This window comes from Anser cygnoides, chromosome 23 (genome assembly GCF_040182565.1).
Source record: "Anser cygnoides isolate HZ-2024a breed goose chromosome 23, Taihu_goose_T2T_genome, whole genome shotgun sequence".
In the NCBI taxonomy this organism is placed as follows: Eukaryota; Metazoa; Chordata; class Aves; order Anseriformes; family Anatidae; genus Anser; species Anser cygnoides.
Window position 1 is genome coordinate 4,353,223 of NC_089895.1, and position 19,492 is coordinate 4,372,714.

The 19,492-nt window shown below is 47.8% G+C and overlaps 1 protein-coding gene across 3 annotated transcripts in view; it reads right to left on the bottom strand.

Moving 5' to 3' along the window:
- SPSB1 (splA/ryanodine receptor domain and SOCS box containing 1) overlaps positions 1-19,492 on the bottom strand; it is a 39,388-nt gene that overhangs the window by 7,929 nt on the left and 11,967 nt on the right. The window contains exon 1 of one of the 3 annotated variants that reach the window (XM_066982104.1): positions 4,558-4,839. The exons of 1 other annotated variant lie outside the window; for it this stretch is intronic. The gene's annotated coding sequence lies outside the window, so the exon portion shown is untranslated. Of the gene's footprint in view, positions 1-830; positions 1,292-4,557; positions 4,840-19,492 lie in introns of those variants that run through there. One more of the 3 variants, XM_048067375.2, reaches the window with a different exon arrangement.

Here is a 19,492-nt window from a genome sequence, read left to right on the forward strand (position 1 = left end):
CTCCAGCCAAGGCCATCTGAACAGCTATCCGCAGAGGAGCCAGCCAAAACACACAAGGCATTTTTAATACCCAGAGAGAGTCCACACAGCTTCAGTGAATTTTAAAACACACCAAGATTAGCAGGTTTGGGCCCTGTAGCAGCCTGCTACAGCTGACCGGTAGCAAAGGCTTGGTTTGTACAGAGAGCTGCTGTGCAAAGCCCTAATCTGAGCTATCCCTACAGGAAAGGGTGGCACTGCTGAATTAACTTCTCCCTCTGCTGCTATAGAGGGATGCAAAGCATTCATAAGTACAGCTTCCATTCCAGGGAAAGGAAAGCAGGCTGCATTTCGGGAGGGCTACATTTGTGCTCCATTTCAGGGAGGGGATCACAGGCTGGCAAGCAGAGCAGGCACTGCAAGCAAGCCCGGTACCCGCAATATTTTTCCAGGGTCCAAAACAGCTTATTCACAAACACGCTAGGTGAACACTCGGTGTTCCTCTAGCTGGTACTTGAGTGCTTCCTCCACAGGGCTCCCAGAGCAGACCTTAGATGAGGAAGCCTGAACTGCAGCCTTTTTTTGGCAGACGGCTGTAGGAGTTCTTGGAGAACCCCCTTCAAGGCAACCATCCCCTGGAGTAAAGGCCGCATACCACAGAGACACGCACACCCAGGGATTGCCTGGTGGCATTACCCAGCCATAAATAGTTTGCTTCCCTCAACATTTCAACAGTTCCAAGAGAGAAATAGAAACAGCACTGAGCACAAGCCATCTCCCCCCAGCAGCGATCAAGCAAGGTAGGAACCAGGCAGTAAGATGAAAGCTGCTCCATCTGGAGCCTTACAGACCTTCCCCAATCAGCTGGCAAGGCAGCCAGCAGCCATCGACACTGGTTTCAGGACACAGCTCAGCCCCTCTCCAGCTCTGGAAAGTACCTTGAAGGCCTGACTGTGCAAGTCCAGAACAGCAGATAAAGCAGCTGGGTCCAGCCTCAGGAGGCACCCGTTGGCACTACGGGCTGCAGGGGATCGCTGCCGTCAGGAGAGCGGCTACACCTCCCAGATGGCTCGGCTCAAGTGAGCAGCTTCAGCTGGGGCAGCTCCTCTTCTCCAGGAGGAAAAAAATTCCCAGCTTCAGATGCAGAGTCCAGGGGGAGGAGTGAGATCCTTCTCCGTTTAGCAGTTCTCCTTCCAAATTTTAGAGAACCCTCTAAAAAGCTGAAGCCAGCTTGCCTGAAGGGACGAGCTCGCTGTGCGCGCCTCTCCTCCAGCTCCGCATCCACCGAAGTGGCTCTGCTCTCACTCAGCAACACAAACAGCCCTCTGTGAGGCAGCTGCCAAACTGGGGGCAGCTATTAGGAGAATTAAAAGTGGGAGGGGAGTGAACTGGCTTTCTAAGAAAAAAAGTGTTATTTTAACATTTCCTGAAGTGAGGCAATCAGTCGGGGCTCCTGCCAGCTACAGTCACAACACTTACTCACAAGCAGGACCTCATCTGGCGTAGAAAATGAGCATGAATCAGGTCTGGTTTAAAAATAAGGTTACTGGACATTAGCAGCAAGGCTTCAGCTAGAAGGTGACAGGGAAGGTTCGCGTATGCCCTGGGTTACGGATCAATTCACCAGCTTCCCTACAACTTATTCCTACTCCATGGTATGCCATGGGAACACTCAGCTGAAATCTGGTAGTTCTTAAGAGATGACTCCTTTTCTTGCCCCTTCTTTTTATTTGTTAAGTGCAGAAGGGAAAAATCCTTGACATTCTTTAAGAGTCACATCCCAGTGCACATTACTAAGCAGCAGGATGGCTATTTCCTAACCATTTAGGGACCTCAGACGTATGGCACGGAAGGACAGAAGGCTCATTAAACAAATACCATTTAAATGAGATTCAATCACGTTACAAGCTGACAAGATGACTGAAAAGCGTATATGTTAAGCACATACCATCCACAGCATCAAAACAAATCCTCTGTTATTGAAGCCAGCGAGTCAACAGCTGAGAAGCAGCAAGAAGCCACACAACAACTTGAGCAATGGCACAGTGACTGGGTGCCAGCACACCCCGGCACAATACCTGTGTTATTTATTTCTGCCCCAAAGCTCAGAGTGCCACCACCACCTAGCACAGGCACTTGGGACCAAGTGCCTCGGTGGCAGAGGCTCTCCCAGCCTCCGAAGGCAAAGCCTCTCTCACCCTGGGAGCCTGCAGCATCAAACCAAGGGACCCCAAGAGCAAGCTGCTACAGGCACAAGCCAGGCTGCTGGTGTGAAAGCACCCGCATTGTCACAACATCACAAGTCATGCAAACTCACCCAGGGAGCTGCGTGGTAGTACTTAAACTCAGCACACGTATCCCATGGAGTTATTTGAGGATTTAACAGCAGTTTTTCCCAGTGGTCCCCACTCTCCCATCTTCAAACCCTCATGCCTGAGGTATAAAACGGAGGGCTTCAGCGCTCACAAAGCTGACACCAGCTCTGTTAGGATGAGATTTCTCAAGTTGCTCCGGCAGGAGCCTTCCCTTTCCTGGGAGATGCACATTAATGCTGGCTGGAAGGTAGGATTTTAAGAAGCCTCAGTGCAAGCCACTTGCTCAGGCTGGGAGCAGGACCATCAGGCTGCTGAGGCTGAGCTGTGTTGCTCTGCAAAAAGCACCAGATGAGCTACCTGGCATTCCCAAGGCTTATGGCACATGGACAAGGGCTGTCAACGAGGCACTGGCTACAGCCCACTTGGAAGCCTCCAGGCGAGTTCAGCTGTTGGAACATTGATTAGGATAAAGGAACAAAACATTGGCAGGAGGGAGAGAGGCAGATTTCCTGAGAGCTGTACAGTACATGTGAGAACACTGCATAGGAAGCAACAACCAAAACAAAGCAGCCTGCCAGACTGCAGGAGTACCGATGCCGACTGTTCTGAAGTGCAATGCTTGAGAGAAGTAGGAACACAACTCTGCGCTCCCCATTAGCGAAACAACGCCTCGTTCGTTATAACTTTCCCTCCTGCCAATGTCAGCTTTTATCTAGAGGCTTTTTCTTCTCCCTCTCTTCACCAGAAAGGGAATCACCCCAGTTCAAGACAGGAACTTCTGAAACACATTTGGTAGGACACTGTCTCACTGCCTGCTCCACAAGGAAAGCAGCCTTTCCTCAACACAAGCGCCAGTCGCCACTCGCCTTACTTGTGACTCTTTCCCCAGGCAGACTAATACCATAAGATGAAGGACTATAGCCAGAATAAACAGAAATAAAGGGGAAAAAGATCGCAACAAAAGGGTCAATTAGACTGAGAGCAGGTCAGACACTGAGCGCCATATGCCAAGATTCAAGCACAACATGGCTCGTTATTAGGGCAAGGCGGTGATTTCAGCTCAGAGCTGGCTCCACTGTCCCTTGCCTGGTCTAAAACTGCGGAGTAGCACCTCGCCCTACAATCAGAAGGTACAATTATGCCCCTTTTAAAAAAGCTTTGCCATGCACAAGACAATACAGGCACTTTACCTTCAGCAGGACAGGGCGAGAAGCTTACTCTCCTAAACGAACAAATTAATGCTCTGGATAGCTTTATGAGATGCAGACAGCCATAAATGAAAGGATATGCTAGGGAGCCAGCTACTCCAAAACCTTTGAGAAGTTAGAGGATTAAGTACAAATGGTAGAAGTGCTTTTACCTATTGCATCAACAGTTCAGGCTTGCTGGAATACTGCTTTACTTTATCAATATAATGCTCCATTTTGCTCCCATGCTATTTTCTGTTTTTATTGGTAATCTTCTAGACTTAAAAGCTTCAGAACAAAGTTATAAGTGTGTCTCAGAGCAAAATGCTCACTGCCATTTTCAGGGAGTTAGACCTCTCCTTGGTTTAACTGTTCAGAGCAAGGAGATCTGCCATACTAGAAAGAAATGCCAGCCTTCAAAACTACTGCCTGATGGAAATAGATCAAGGTAGGAGATAGCAAAGACGTCTCAATGGATGGTGTCAAAGTTCCAGCTGCTAAATGGAAAACAGCATTTTTTTCCTTTTTAAACAAGGCTTTGCAAAGAAAAGAATGCGTACAGCAGTCAGAGCAGAGTTGGTTTCCAACTTCTATTTAGGAAAATCATTTGCCTATCACAGCCCTCTCCCGAAGCAGTCACTATAATTTAGTTCACCACCATGCTGTGTACAACTGAGCAGGACCATCCTGTGCCCGTGGCGCCTCCAGCTCGTAGCCAGCCTGTCAGAACACAACCAAGAACCCAAGCAGGCCGATGCCACGCAGACAGCAGCCTCGACTACCCCCAGCAGGATATTTTGTTTCCTGGTGTGAATCAAGTAACTAGAATTTGGTTTCAGTCACTTCCCTCCTGTCACCCAGAACCTGGGGAACACCTTGCACGCATTAGGCTAAGCAGTGCCTTGGCACACACAGATCGGTTTAAAAAGTCACCCAAATCTAAAACGCTGTCTATCGTTCCGAGACAATTCGCCTCATTCTTATCCATGCCAGCATTCAAACCCATTCACCTCATCCGAGCACACAAATGCAATCCCAGCTATCAATGCAGCGCATGCAAGCCAAGGAACACTCACCCAAGAAGCCCTCATTGTTTCATCTGAAGCCAAAGAGCTGTTCCCATGCAAGTTTTTTCACACAGCGGGAGGTTGTGTCAGGTAGCTCCGTCTCAAAGTGACCCAGGAATTTTAAAAGGCTCTGTACAGATTTTCAGCTCCATTTGGAAACAGCTTGCACAGCAGTGAGAGCCCTCAAAGTCGCAATTATGCCTCCACACAAGGCAAAGCATTTGTAGCAGCCATGCAGAAAGTCACTGCTGGTTCCATTAACATCCCCCGAGCCAGCTCCTGAGCTGCCAGAGCACTGCCAAAGCCTCTGCGCAGCACGGATGGCTCAGCCCAAAATGCAAAGGGCATCGAGTTCTAGGAGCAGCCTATCCAAAACAATGAAAAGCAAAGAACACTTACTGGAAAATGCATGCACCTGTGAGGCACTCAGCCACCGAAAACAGATGTTTTCATTAGGTCAAGTACTGGCAAGTCATTCTCCTTCAGTTACAAGCTTTACCAGAAGGAAGGACCAGAAGCACTTCAGTCAGTCACAGAAAGTTGTGTGAATCCGACTGCAAAAATCACTTAGATCCTCACAGGTCTTCCCTTGCTCTGCAGCTCAACAGCTCCAGAACACCTGTCTGGGACATCAGTTACACCATTACATGAAAGCCCTGAAACTCCTTGATCTCCCATCCAGTCTTACTTCAAGCCTATTTCTTCTAGTTTACTGTGGCTTATGTTTCCCCCCATATTTGTAAGACTACTTCTATAGGTAAGAGTCCAAGCCTTCGAACACACACAGCGTACTCTGCAGACAGTGAATCAAAGCCCTACCCTACAGATTTCCCGTCTGGAAAACCTCAGGGTAACGACAGAAAATATTCTACACACTTACTTGCTTACTCCTTTGGAAAGCTGAACTAAAGGACACAGCTCTAGTAAACGAGACCACAGAAAGAGCACACGTACTTTTGCTCAGGTTTCCATGATTTTAACAGAAGAACATTAAGTAAACTTGGTAAAATCCTTAGGCTGAATGCTCATCCTACAAGCTAGTAGGTAAAGCAGCTAAACTGACAGGAGCTGCACTACTGCTGCTTTTATTATTTGGCTGGCAGCAGCTTACCTGGAGAACGTGCAAGGTGGTTCCAGGTATCTGACATGCTAGTTTTGTACACAACCCCCGAAGGCCCTTCACACAGAGCTACCCCCTTTCTTTGACGTGAACTCTAGAATCTGCTTCAACACCACAGTTTCTCCTCAGTTTTAAGAGCAGATCCCTTGACCACATAGGCCTTCTGTAAAACCAAGCGAAAAAGCAAAGAATGAACATTGATGCCACAAAGCCATCCTAAAAGCACGGGGAAGAAAGGAACTTGCAAGCCTCAAGTGTAAACAGCATCCAAGCCTTAGTCCCAGAGAATCAGGACCCCCTGTTTTATTTAGCCTTAATTCTTAGCATCAAGATTGTGGTGCTTCACTTGCAGTGTGCATTTCTGCCTCCTGCAGAAGGTGATCACAGCAAGGCTGTGCCATCCCCTCATCCAGCCCTGGTGCAACCATTTCACCAGCACTCTAGCTTTAACACCCTTCCCACCCCATTAAATATTGAACAAAGCCTTGCAGGGGGAGTAAGCTTACCTACTCTGAAGTTCCCAAGCGCTGCATTAGCAGAGAACGAGCAGCTACGAAGCAGATGACAGGAACGATCGCACCAAACGTGGCTGGAGCTGGTTTCGGAGTGTTGCAATTGTGCAATTGTTCTTAGATCAGGGCTGGGCAGGCAACATTTATTAGCTAGCATTGGTTTTGGCAGCACTGGCGAGCCTCCTTGCTATCTCACTCTACATGCAGAAGGCTGCCGCAGTGCCACAGGGGCAGCTTCCCCAGCCCCACCTAGCGAGGAGCAGCAGCAGCAGCTTGGCTCAGCAGGTTTAGCTGCTGGCAGGGCTGCGTGGCCTCTGCAGAAAGTGAAACTGCAGTCACTGAGATCATCAGAGGTAGGGCAAGAACATTTCAGATGGCACGTGTCCCAGCAACGAGCAGAAAGGAACATCCTTGAGCAGAATGAGGCCCCTGACATGAACTGCATAAGCACATCAGGGATGGGGAGAACAAGAAGTTTAGCGTTTGGCAGTGACCTCCCCAGGCTACAATGCTAACGAACCACCTTGCTAAGCCAACAGCCTCGTTCTCCTAAGCAGCACGTTTCATGGTCTTAGATACCGAGAGCTTTGCTCTCCTGGACGTTAGGCAGCTGGCATAAGCACGTCCACCCTGAGACAACCCAGGAGAGGCTTCTGAGGAAGCCAAGAGCTTGCCACTGTACGATACTGCTGGGATTTGTAGCCACTGAACCAGCTTGTCCATATGAATACAATACTCTAACGAACCTCTCCTTGGGATAAGAAGGCTTCTGCAGAATTTTCTAGCTATTTTTGCAGTGTTGAAAGGCAGTGCGATGAGGACAGTATGCCTTCTTACACCCTGAATGGAGGGGCTGGTTCTCCAGCACAACACTGAAGTTACTCAGAAGTCAGCACATCCGAGTAAGCTAAATCTGGAACAACCCATCCTCAAGTAAGCCACTGACTAGAAACCGACATGAACAAGTCTCCTCTGTCCCCCTACCTAGCCTGCTCCTGCTAAGTGCAGTGCTGCATATCCTAGCAGAAAGGACTTCTGAGCAGCAGGAGAGGTAGCTCTGCAAAGTATTTGCAATAATGGAAGGAACTCGGGCAGAAAGAGTCCTGCAGCTCTTGCCAGAGACTTTCTGCTATTGAATACTGGTTACTTGGTTACAAATGGCAATTTTGGTTACACAAAAACTAAGATTTTCTTGAAATGAAAGAGTGAACTCAAGCAGATTTCCCTTGCAAAGGAAGTTCAGGGGATATGTCAGAAAGGTCGTTAGATTCTTTGCAGCTCTGTTTAAGGTAGTTCCCAGAGAATGCACAAATGCCAACTAATGCAAGTTAAAGAGCCTTGAAGAGATACCATGCTCGGTGTTTAAAAGAGCTTCTCAGAAGTAGGCTGCACCTATGTGCTCCGGCAATGCCATCTTTGGTGGGCATCAAGCCCTAAAACAGACAAGATTTGCAGTGCTAAGCTCTCCCTTGCACTCGAGCCCTGTGCTTAGGGACAGGCTCGTCCTTAACGAGCCTTCAGAACCACAACAGCACATGTGTTCTTCCCCAGCCTCTCCCACTTATGACTAACGTGTGCTCACAGGCGCAGCACTAAGATCAGCACACCACACTGACATAAGGGCCCGTCCAGCAGCACAATCCATGACCTTTCATCCAGCCCACGTGCCTGAGCGTACCCCACGGACTGCAGACAGCCTTGTTTCATAACACATTGGGCTGGAGACTTCCCTTCCCGAAAGGACAAGTGGTAGCAAGGCATCTCATCAGGGCCTCTGTTTCCCTGCCTCCCTCTCAAGTAGAGGAAGCCAGCCGGAGCACCGTAATCTGTATCCATAGAGGCTGGGATCAGCTCTGAGAGGCTCTCAGTCCCTGCAAGACGATACATTTTTGGCATGAGAGCTGTTAGCCCATCTTCCTATAGAGAGTCTACTTACTCTAATACTCTCAAGCAATTCTTTCGTAGTTTTTCCTGAAGCTGCTTCAAGGATGCATTGTCCTCAGTATCCCAGCAGGATCAGAAGGACACATAGCTTAAACCAGTCCTACAGCTGGCTTCAGACCTCTGCCTTGCAGACAGCACTGCTTCTCATCTCCTTGCCCTGTGATGTGTCCATTTCCTTTCCACTCTTACTCACAGACCAGGGCTGTTACACAGCAAACGCTGCTGAACTCAGGACAGCGAGACTCTGGCTAGAAGTGGTTCATTTATTGGTGTTGTAACAGACAGATGCGAAAAGGAGTTGAGCAATTCGCTGTGGTTTCCCTGTGCATGCTCCTTGTACAACAGAAAGCCTGACTCCAACCAGATCCTTACCACTACGGAGCACCGCCACAGAGGCACATCAGTACCTGCACAGCAGGGCAGGCGGCATCGGATGGCACAAGGAGCATGGTTAAGTTCACCCTGGGGCCTGAGAGAAGCCACAGGGAGCAGGGGCTGAGCGAACAGGCCAGAGAGCTAGCGACTAAAGCTCTTTCCCCAAAGGCAGGATAGTCCCAAGTTTACCATCCCACACAACTGACAGCTCCGCATCTTAGCCAAGGGCTGAGAAACATAGCCAGCGTCCCTTCCCATGTCCCACATCTGCAGCTGCAGCAGTGACCTTCCTTACACCTCTCCCCTTTGCTCTTCTCCAACATCCTGCTGGTCTAGAATAGCACTTCGTAGCCAACTGGCAAAATGCTATTTTCCAGAAGCAACTGAACTATAGTTTCTAGCAAGTTATTTCCTGGCAACTGCTACAAGCCTAGGGAACTGATTTGATCAACTCCAGTGCCAGGTGGAACTCAGCATCTGCATCGTGCTTGGTGCCGCAGGACAGACTGCCGCATGCTCAGACACCAGCCCAGCTATGTTCTCCCCGTGGCTCAAGTTAGCAATACATACGAATGGATTGCAGACATTCCTTGATTTTCCAACACAGAGGCTGTGGACAGGCTGGAGTGGGGACATGCTGTAGCTGATGAAGATCAGATGCGGGGAGTTGAGCTTTGAGCCACAGCTCCGCGCTCCAGATAGATTCTTTCGGAGGAAATAGAAAGAAGCTGTGCCTTGGCAGTTGTGCCTGAGCCAAGACAGGACCTGTCTATGGTTTTATAGCAGTAGAAAGACCCAGACAACTCCCTTCTTCCTCTGAGGGAAGGGCAAGGAAACACTGCAGCAAGGTCACAAAGCAATGCAGCTACTGCAGATAGAAACTGAGTTAGTGCAGTTGCTATACTTTTATCTACAGCCCTACTCCTGCTCAAAGCGCTCTGCAGACGTTAGTCATCAGCAGGGCCATTCTGCAGAGCAAGCTGTTTCCAGCCGATGCACTGAGACACTTGTTTGAGCAACTTACGGGAGGCTACGGTGCTCCAGCTGCAACACGCTCCGCCAGCGCAACAAGTCCTCCATGTGCTTCAGCACGCAGATACCCATTTAGAGGACACAGAAGCACTGGCTCAAATGCTTTACCAGACCAAGCGAGACATACTTGCTGCATACCAGGTTGCAGTCTCACTGGTCACATTTGGTAAAGTCACTTTTTTAAGCTCCTGGTACCATTTCCAATCTTGAAGCATCCGACAAGTGATTCTTTTCCTCATTGTTTGTGTCAATAACACACTTTCTGGGGATAGGGTTTGCTTATATTGAAATTAAGGCCATTTGGAAGCTGTTTCCAGGTTGATTGAACAAAGTCTCTGCCTTAAGAAAAAGGCACTGATGTCCTGGAGACTTGGGAGAGCTTATTTCAAGGAGAAAAACTACGCTAGCATAGATCCCAACAGAAGTCACCTGCAAGAGGCACAGGCTTTTCACCATTACGATTTCTTCGCATGGTCTCAAGGGACAGCTCTGCTCTGCCTGCAGACTACAGAAATAAGTCATACAGGGAGCAGGAAGGCAGGCCACATGCAACTTTTCCACCTTGCCCCATGTATCACCTTTTGTACACTTTTGAACCTGTCTGACCACCTCAATTGCCTTTTCCTTATGTTATTGAGATTTGGCATGTCAATTAGCGGTGTTGCCAGAGAATGCCTCCCATCCCAGCAAGGCTGAAGTCTCCACTTGGCACGCTGCAAACACAGAACCCCCAGTTTAACAAACAAGCTGCACTTGAAAGACTAGTTTGTGGGACTAACCACCAAGCACACGAACAGTGCTTGCCTTACAGCTTCCCCGTCCTTTAGCAGCCACCTCCGTGCTGCTTTTCTGCTGCCACACAAGTTAATCAGCCCAGTTTCTAAAAAGTTTTCTATAACCAAGGATTACATTGAGGCTTCTGCTCAGGTACCATATAGCACTACCCTCATAAGGGCTCCTTCAGGGCAAGGGGCTGACTTGAGCTCTGCAAAGATCTTAGAAACTCTAAGACAAGTGGAAGCTCCAAGTGCTAATGCAACCAGCAGGGAAGCATCTCTGATGAGCTCCTCAGGACCTGTAGGTTAGAAGGCTACAAAGGAAGAAGTGCCAGTGTCTTCCAGAGCTCTTTGCAGTCCATCTTCACAGAAATTCACGAGAAGAGTAAGCCATTTAGACCACACCTCAAAATGTAAGTTAGAGTTATAGACAAAGGACAGCCGGAGCAGAGTCAGGGAAATGAACAGGAAGGGCAGAGGACTCAAAGGTACCTGCCCTGACAAGGCTGAGTTACAACACTGCAATGCTTCAGTTTCCCTTTCAAAAGGGTTTCAAACTGACTAGGCTGGTCGGCTACTCTGGAGCCTTTGTCGAAAGCCAGTCTGATTAAAAAAGGGAAGCAGGAACACACACATACCTTCACTGTAGTTACTAATGGACCAGAGGATTGCCGTCCAGTCACAGGTCATTCCAGTGCATTGAAAGCCACAACGAGCAGTGCTGCATTAGTCAGTTCCTCTCCTCCAGCCCTTCCCATCCCATTCCTCACCCTGCTTGCACAAGCGTCAATGCGAGCACGCTAAGACTGAACTGGGAACCCATCCAGGAAGGTGCTGCTCCCCAGGCTGGTTCACGGCCTGGCACTGCAAGCCTTTGTCCCAGCTCAAAAGAGGGGACAAAGCAAGCAACAGTATTTTGGCTAGCACTACTCTCCAGAAGCCATTCCATAGATGGAGTAAAACTGTATAGTTCAATACCAGTGCTAAAAAAGAGTCAGCACCTGGCCAAGTTGCCACATCAGCCTCATGTTTCTCCTTCCTTCCCTCTAGCACTGAAGCTGGAACATCCCAAGACAAGCTGCATTTAGAAAGGCATTCCCTCCACAATTAGGCCACCAGAAGTTTTAAATGTCAGTGTTTATGCCCAAAGCTATTTGCATTAAATGCTACATAATCCATAATGAGCCACCCTCTTATATAAGAGCTCTATTCTTTCAGTTATTTCCTCATTTACTAATTTGCACTTTACCTAGCACACCGTCCAGCCCTCACATCCAAGTAGCTTTATTCATTAGTGTTGCCTTGTAATCAGTAGATGTGGAAGAAAGCAGTGAGCAGCAAGAATGAAGCTTGTTTCTACCTCTGTCCAGAGTTTCTGTTCCTGTATTGGAAGCTCTTTTTGGCTAAGACTGCAAGAGTGGACAAAACAAGCCATCAGGAAAAAGGTTTTGGTAACAAAGCACTCCTTCCCCTCTGAAGTGAGTTAACGATGAATCACTGTGGTTTAATGCTAGCAGCAGCAGCTGTGTTAGAAGAAATCCATGCTAAAGTTCTCAGCCATCACCTACCAGAGCTCCCCATCTGTCTCCTTCCTAGGTGACAGCTGGGAAGAACAAAGGCACTTCTCACAGCTGCATCTTGTGCTATCCACTCCCAGTCCAGAGTGGGAGCCTCCCATTTTAGCTATCCTCAGCCTGGACAGATTTTTAGAAAGCCTCTCTCAAATATGCTGTGTTTGTAGGAATGAAGGGAGCAACGTGATTGCTATCTTGCTTGGGCTTGTCAGTCAGGCTGAAGAGTAAACCCATGGTCTAGACCAGCGCTTCCTGCAGTTGGAAGAAGCCTTCTTCTCCAGGAGAGGTGCTGCGCTGCTATCAGTGGGCAGCACAAGGCAAAGCACAGCACCTCCCTATGCACAGGGAGCCCAGCAAGAGCTGATGGAAGTTGCCTAGTACTCACCAAGTACAATACCTGCACGAGGACAGGAACTGAGCTCTTACTGTATTAGCATTACATAGACTTAGGTATCCCATGCTCAAAAGCAGCATTTTCTCAAGGAAGTGACTTCAAAATGTAAGGTATGCAGAAGGTTATTAGGATATCAGCCCGTGCTCCTAAAAGCAATACCATTTATTCTGTCTGCAGACATACAGAATCCAGCAGGATCTCTTTCCTCAGGAAAACCATTTGCAGTTTAAGCTACTTTAATGAGGGCTGCCCAGCTACAGCCTCCTCCTTCCTCTTTTCATTTAAAGATGTCACAAGCACTGCTAACAGCAAAGCGAAAATCCCCACAGCAGAGCAGCTGCCAAGCACTAGATTACTCAGCCTGCTGCCCTCAAATAGGTTTATTTTGTCTGAAGCTTCAGTACACATATCTACATCAAATACATCTATGCCAAAGGGGAAGTTGTGCAAGTGTCTGGTGCTGATGAGCAGCACTACAGAACAAGCTGAAATCTGGGCCACGCGCTGGTAACAAAACCTCAGTCCATTACAAGAGTGGATCTCTGCTCCCTCTGAGCAAAGCATTGAGCTTCTGTGGCACCAAAAACAGAATGTTGTCCTCTGTAAAATTACGGGGACAGAGCAGCACATCCAGGAGCAGCAGAGCCAGCTCCTTCTGGTGAGGAACTGCAGTCACATTCCATCCCTGTGTCATTGCAGCACAGCCTGGGGAGCCTCAGCACAGCACTTCCTCACTTGCTTTTCTTCCCCTTGGATGGGCAGCGATGCTGCTACCAACCTACCAGGTAACCAGAAGGAGAAAGTGCTCTGAGTGAGCAGAAGGGCACACCTACTGCATGACAGGGAGAGAGCTAGGGCAAGAGGTGGAGGCAAACAGGAGCACAGAGGATGCCCCAAACTGCCTACGCTACAGACAAAACTCCAAGGCTCAGCACACGATACCCAGCAGGACAGCATTCTGCTCCTCCTCACCAAAACCTGCTTTATCCCTGACAATGAAGGCAGTTAGATTTTCCTTCTCTTACAGTTTCAGTTTCTTTGCATTACCAACCTCACCAACACAGCTGGCATCTTTCTTCACATTCAGCAGCCTGCTTCCAAGTTCATCCCTGTTTTCCTCCCTTTTCCAGTCTGCATTCAGTCTGTAGTGGGCTTTCTGACTGAGGATTTCACAAGTTTTTCAGAAGTTTCAGAGTTTTTCTAACCCTATCAGACACCATAACAATGAAAACGCAAGAATGAAGTTCTGTAACTGAGACTACCTTACACAGTGAAGGATCTCTGCACAGCTGCTGCCTGCATCCTTTTACAAGTGACCAGCGCTACAGCACAACATCATCCAGAGAGCTTTAAGCAAAAGGAAGGCAGAGAGAGGATGCAGGGCAATGAGCACAACTTCTCCCCAAACTCCTTCCTTCACCCAGCAGTACATTGCCACCAGCAGCCTGCCTCAGCACGTGGAGCAGCTTCTCTTCCATCCTTTCACCAGCAGGTCACGGGCCGAAGCTAGCCATGCTCCTCTGACCTATGATAGTCACAAGGTCACAGCCAAACCAAGTAACCAGCCAAGAAGCCCTGCAGTTTAGCAGCAGTCACTTCACATTATCTTGTTTAACGTCATGTAACAAACCTGCAAGGCAGACAGGACAGCTGTTAAGCCCTTGAGCAGGATTGCTTGGGAGAAGAAATGCCTTCCAAAGGTACACCTGACATTAATCTCTGCTGTATCCTGCAATTCAGATCTGTCATCCTCTGGATTCAAGAAACGGGAGCTTTTTCTACTATACTGAGTAGAAAGCATCTCCCTAAGGATCTGTTCTGCCTCTCGTACCATATTTTTCCAGCATTCCAGAGGTGACAGAACAGCTGGCAAGAGCTGGCTGCATTGTTCAGCCCACAGCACTGCAGTGAGCTTCTAAAGGAGTCTGAGACATGGCACTGTACCAACACTTCCAGTGACAATGCAAACCCTACATGATGGCTATAGAAATCCTCCTGATGCTATGGATGGACTCAGAGGGAGAAACAGCAAGCTTGTGGCTGTTTTGAGAGCCTAGAAACACTGCTATCCTTCCAAGGACAGCCTGCTCCAAAGGGAACAACACTACTGTCAAGCAAAAAGGGCTCACCACTACTGTGTGTGCAGCAATACCAGTAGTTAAGAAGTGAAATCAGCAAGTTTTGTAGCTTACTTGTGACATTAAGAGAAGACTGGAAGAAAGCTTTTTACACACATTTTAAATCAGAGTTTAGAAATGGTAGTGGCGATGCTGAGATTTGATAAAAAGTAACTCGTCTGTATCTCAGTGTGATTTATAGGACAGAAATGTATGGTAAGAGGTTCTCAGACCAACTTCCCCAGGAAATAAACAATCAAAACCCCCAGGTTACAGCCTGGCTGTACATATAAGCCTTGTCTATCAACTAAGTACAGAGCCTACCCACTTCCAAAAGTTAACTTTCTTATAGTGGTATCACCCAGTGAGAGGCCTCCACAAACTCATTTCAGGACCTCAGGAGGTCTCCAGTCCCATCTCCTCCTCCAAGCAGGATCAGAGCTTTATCCAGTTGACTGTGGTCAGCCTTCAAAACTAGAGACTGCCCAGCCTCTGGGCAACCTGCTCCAATGTTTGACTCTCTTCATGATGAAGAAAACTCTTCCTTACACTTCGAGCTATACATCCTCTTCCCTGTCCAGGTCCTTCCAGTTCAATCAGCCAGTTTCATGCTGAACTTAGTGTTAATCCTCTGGTCGTGAACAAGTACATGTAGTACAGCCTTTAATTGACAGTGAATCATTAAGCAATTTAAGCAGAGATTTGAAGAGTTCACAGGTCGTTGTCTTACCTTGCCACATGGAGAAAAAAAACTCAGCCTTCCACAATATTTACCCAGATTCCTTTACCCTGGGCTTGTTGAGTGTTGAAAAAGAAGAAAGAAGGTACATCCTGATGTATAAAGACCCTGTAGATCTTTCACAGCTTACTCAAGCTATAAATTCAGGTCTTTCCTGTCCTGAGGTGTGTGGAGACTGAGGGTGTCACTGTTGAAGACAAACCTCACAAGAGGAGACAGTTGAGTCACTGAGGAAGTGATTTTTTTATACTGTTTAGAAAACTGTTCTGTTCACTTAGCAAAAGGATGTTTTCAGAAGTCAACACCCCTGCATGTGCATCCAAAACAAGAGTTCACACAATTTATCACAGGTTCTTTAAATCAAGTTGATGGGCTTTCAGGTTAGGAAGCCTCAAATTCTTCAATACCATCAGCACCTGTATCTGCAAAAAAGCTTTTTTGGTCCAGGCAGACAAAAAGCATAATCACTTTCAAAAAGTTAATTCTACAATTCCTCTCCAAAAATGCCTGGCTTCTGCTATTTTCTAGGAGGTATTTTCTCCAGCCTCTACTCTCAAATTCAGTCTTGAAACCACAACCTGTATATTAGATGTGCCTCTGCTGCATCAGATAGCTCTTACAACATGGTAAATGACATCAGAAGCATCTTTTCTTGCGTCCTGACTGCTTGCCAAGCCATCCAGGCTTAAATTTAGGAGTTCTCCATTTCCCAGAGTCACCGGCTCCATGAGCAATGCTGCGGCTCAGCCTTACCCACCAGCACCCTCCCTGTGCGGGGCCAACGTGCCCCTTGGAAACAATGCTCCCAAAGCACACAGCTTAGCCACACCACCCTTTAGGAAGTGCTCCACCTTACAGGAACAGAGCTCATCTTTTTAAGTGGAAAAGATGAAAGCCCGAAGCTGGATGTTCACACAAACCTCACGCTCAATGCAAGTCTTTGAAGGCAGGAAGGCTAGGGAGGGCAGGGTGGACTGGGAAGAAGGCTGTCTGGCTAGAGGCTACGGATTGCTTCCCTACCACAAGAAGCGTCTGCAGACTTGTGTTCTCCTCTGCTCCTTCCCCCTGCTGTGCTCTACCTTCAGCTACATGGTTGGCAACCTTGTGACAGCATCAGCCACGCACTGCAGCTTGTGAACAGCCGGGAGGAAAACAATCTGGGGAAGAACCCTCCGCATCCCATCAGCTCTTCCCCAGGCACAGCCTCATCCCGAGGAGCTCAGCTTCACCTGCGCCTCCCTCCCCAGCAGGAGGGTCACTGGTGTTCCCAGGCAAGGAGGGATCCGCACGCTGAGCAAACAGGGTTCAGGAGCTTCCAGCTCCCAGATCTGTTTCAAAGGAACGCAGAATTACCTTCAAAATACAAACAGTTTTATTAAAGTTCACTAGGTACTTTGCTTTGAAATACAGTTTTTTTCCCCCCTGCATCAGAGGGCTGTTAATTTCAGTCTTGTAGCAAGAAAGTCGAAGAAATGAAAGCAGCATCTGCTTGGAAGAGATGAATGCAAGATAAAAGGTGTCTGTGACAGAAAGCTGGCAGCAGCCTTATGTTTTCTATTCAAGTTTGATCTGGGAACAACAACAAGCCGTAAAACATAATAAAAGCTATGGAAAAACCCTTCCCAAATCCAGCAGCATAGCCGGAAGATGCAATTTTTTGTCTCCAACTGCTGCAACAGCCAGTTGATGCAAAGAGCCCAGAGAAACCCAAACTCGCTACCCCGTGTAATCAAGCACCTTGGCTTGCTCAAGTCCACAACATCCCCGTCACAGCCTTCAATTCCCTCTTCCCCTCCAAGCCTCCAGAGGGAAAGCAGTTTCCTAGGGATCTCCCTCAGCAGAAAGGAAGCAGAGTCACACCATGGCAGAACGCCTCCCGAATGTTTTGGCATAAATGGTCTGCAAGCCAGCCAGTAAAGAAAGGAAAAAAGCCTTGGCATTTCTTGTCTGCCTAGAACGGTCTGTTCCTTGCAGAGAGTCAAGTCAGGATCGTCATGAGTTTGTTATATAATACGAATTTTTAGACATTGTGCTCAAGTCCAGTCCTGTACGGCAACACAGAGGCACTGAGGTTTGTCACAGAAGTGCATCAAGGGTATGTCAACCGTGCTCCGCACCTCCACAAGCTTTAATTGGATTTATTGGCACTTCATGCAGCAGGGCAGGGGATGGCAGCCTTTTCCTCCTCGTGTTTTTCCATGCTGTAAAGCCATGCTGTGTTGTATGGGCTTCCACTGGGAAGAAGCTTGACAGAGAGCACTTGGGTTCTGCTCACACCACCTAAACAGGGAGAGGAACATACAAGCATCTTGGCTCTTCTGTCGTCTTCTCAGTACCTCTGAGACAAGTCCCTCCAAACATCTTATGCAGACTCATCCTTTCTGAGAGCCACTTTGATCTGCCATCCTGAGGTTTTGGGTGGGAAAGGACTGTTTGCTGCCTTCTTCTACCGCTGTTTTGTAGCAAAAGGCTTCACTTAAAGCTATCTATGAAATGCAGAGCCAACACACAAGCTGCAGAATCTAAGTGCTGCGTGTGTGCTTTGGCTACCTACACTGCCTACCACGTGCACACACTTGTTTTACTTCAGCTCAGGATTTCTGCAAGGAAAGGATGGATCTTTATCCATTCCCTGATCAGTTTACGGCTAACATGGAAACCTTTAACCTAACCTTTAAATTGCTTGAAACTATCAGGCCAAGAGAAGCCAACACAGTGCACTCAGCCTGACCCAACTCACTGCCAGTCTCTAGAAAGATGCGTTCGCCTCGTTCCCGAAGCAGCTGCCAGGAGCTATGCAGCTCAAACAGGGGTTATGTGAGCAGAAATTCAAAGAGATAGCCAGATAAATATGCAACAAGCTAGTGCTGAGACATTTGTCAACATTTAGCAAACCACTCCAGCGGCACGCTCAGGAAGACAACCGTACACACAAGCAAAAGCCATCCCACAGCAGCTCTCAGTAAAGTGCTGAACTAAGAGGATATTCCTGGCAGACGGATTACACAAGAGACAGCTCACACTGCCAGCTTTACTGGAACAGACACAGCAACTCCCCACAGCAGAGCACTCTGGGATGATGCCTCGCTAGATTTCTGCCTTGTCATTAGCCAAAAAAATTTAATGACATGGTTGGACTCTGTGTTTAAATATAATTGACCTGGGACATACCATAATTAGGAAGAAAGACACCGCACATCTGAATGAAGGCTGCAGCTGGGCACGGTCTCAACATGATGCAATGTTTTGCTTTCACCATTACCTGAAAGGGTCCTTGGAAATTGCTATGGGTGTTTTGAGATAAGCAGGGTTACCAAAAGCTTCATCTGGCGTTTTACATCACTCTGAATTGCGAAAGGCCTCACGTAACAGAGCAACTTTCGAAAGCTCTTCTAGCCTGGCTGCCTGAAGATTTGTCCCTGTGTGACTGGAACTAGACAAGTCTGATCTGAAAGCAGAGAACCAAAGCGAAACGGAATAAAGCACATTGTGAAAGCAGAGAACTAAACTGAAATGAAATAAAGCACATGGTGCAAACGGTGGCTGCAGGAACACAAATGCTGCCTTCAGAGGATATCTGCACCATAGGGTGGCCAGATATCCAAGAACAACTTTTTCCTGGAAATAACAGGCATGGTAATAAAGAACAAATTGCTTTTTTCTTTGGTCAAAACTAGCAACGTGTACCTACAACACCACACAGTTGCTTCTCTTTTGGTTAGCGTCCACAGTAGCCTGCAGTGGAATTTGTCCCTTAATTTGTCTTACTGGGCCACACTCCGAAATGCATTCCTAAACAGTTCGACTCGCTCAGGCTCCGTAAATCAAGTCATATTTTAAGTAGCTTCCTCATCACCTCCGTGCCAACATTAAGCTGCACCTTGATCATTTATATTGGAGCAGTGAAGCAAATCCGTGGGAGCAGGTCCAACGCTGCTGGCTTACGCAGTGGTGGTACCTCTCCGTGGGTAAAAGCAGGCATGAACTAACAGTCCACACCAGTTGCTTCACCACATGCAACTGGAACAACTGGTTAAGCACTCATGCTCTGAGCCATACAGAGGATATATTACTACAGAGACAGATACATTGTCTGAAGAGAGATTTGGACAGCCTTTTTGATTATGAACAGCTTTAAATGTCACCCTTTAAGATAATATCTGAAAACAGATGAAATTTTTACTCTGGGCCATTTTAGTTTCGTCACCCAGACTCACAAGATTAAGCCCTGTAACAGAGCAGCCCATCTTCAGCCCCAGCCACAAGAACAGATCTCCTAAATCATCCTTTTCCAAAAAAAACCTCCTAGCTCAGCATCGTCGACGGTTACATCAAACGTGACGCTGGAACGCATAAAGGCT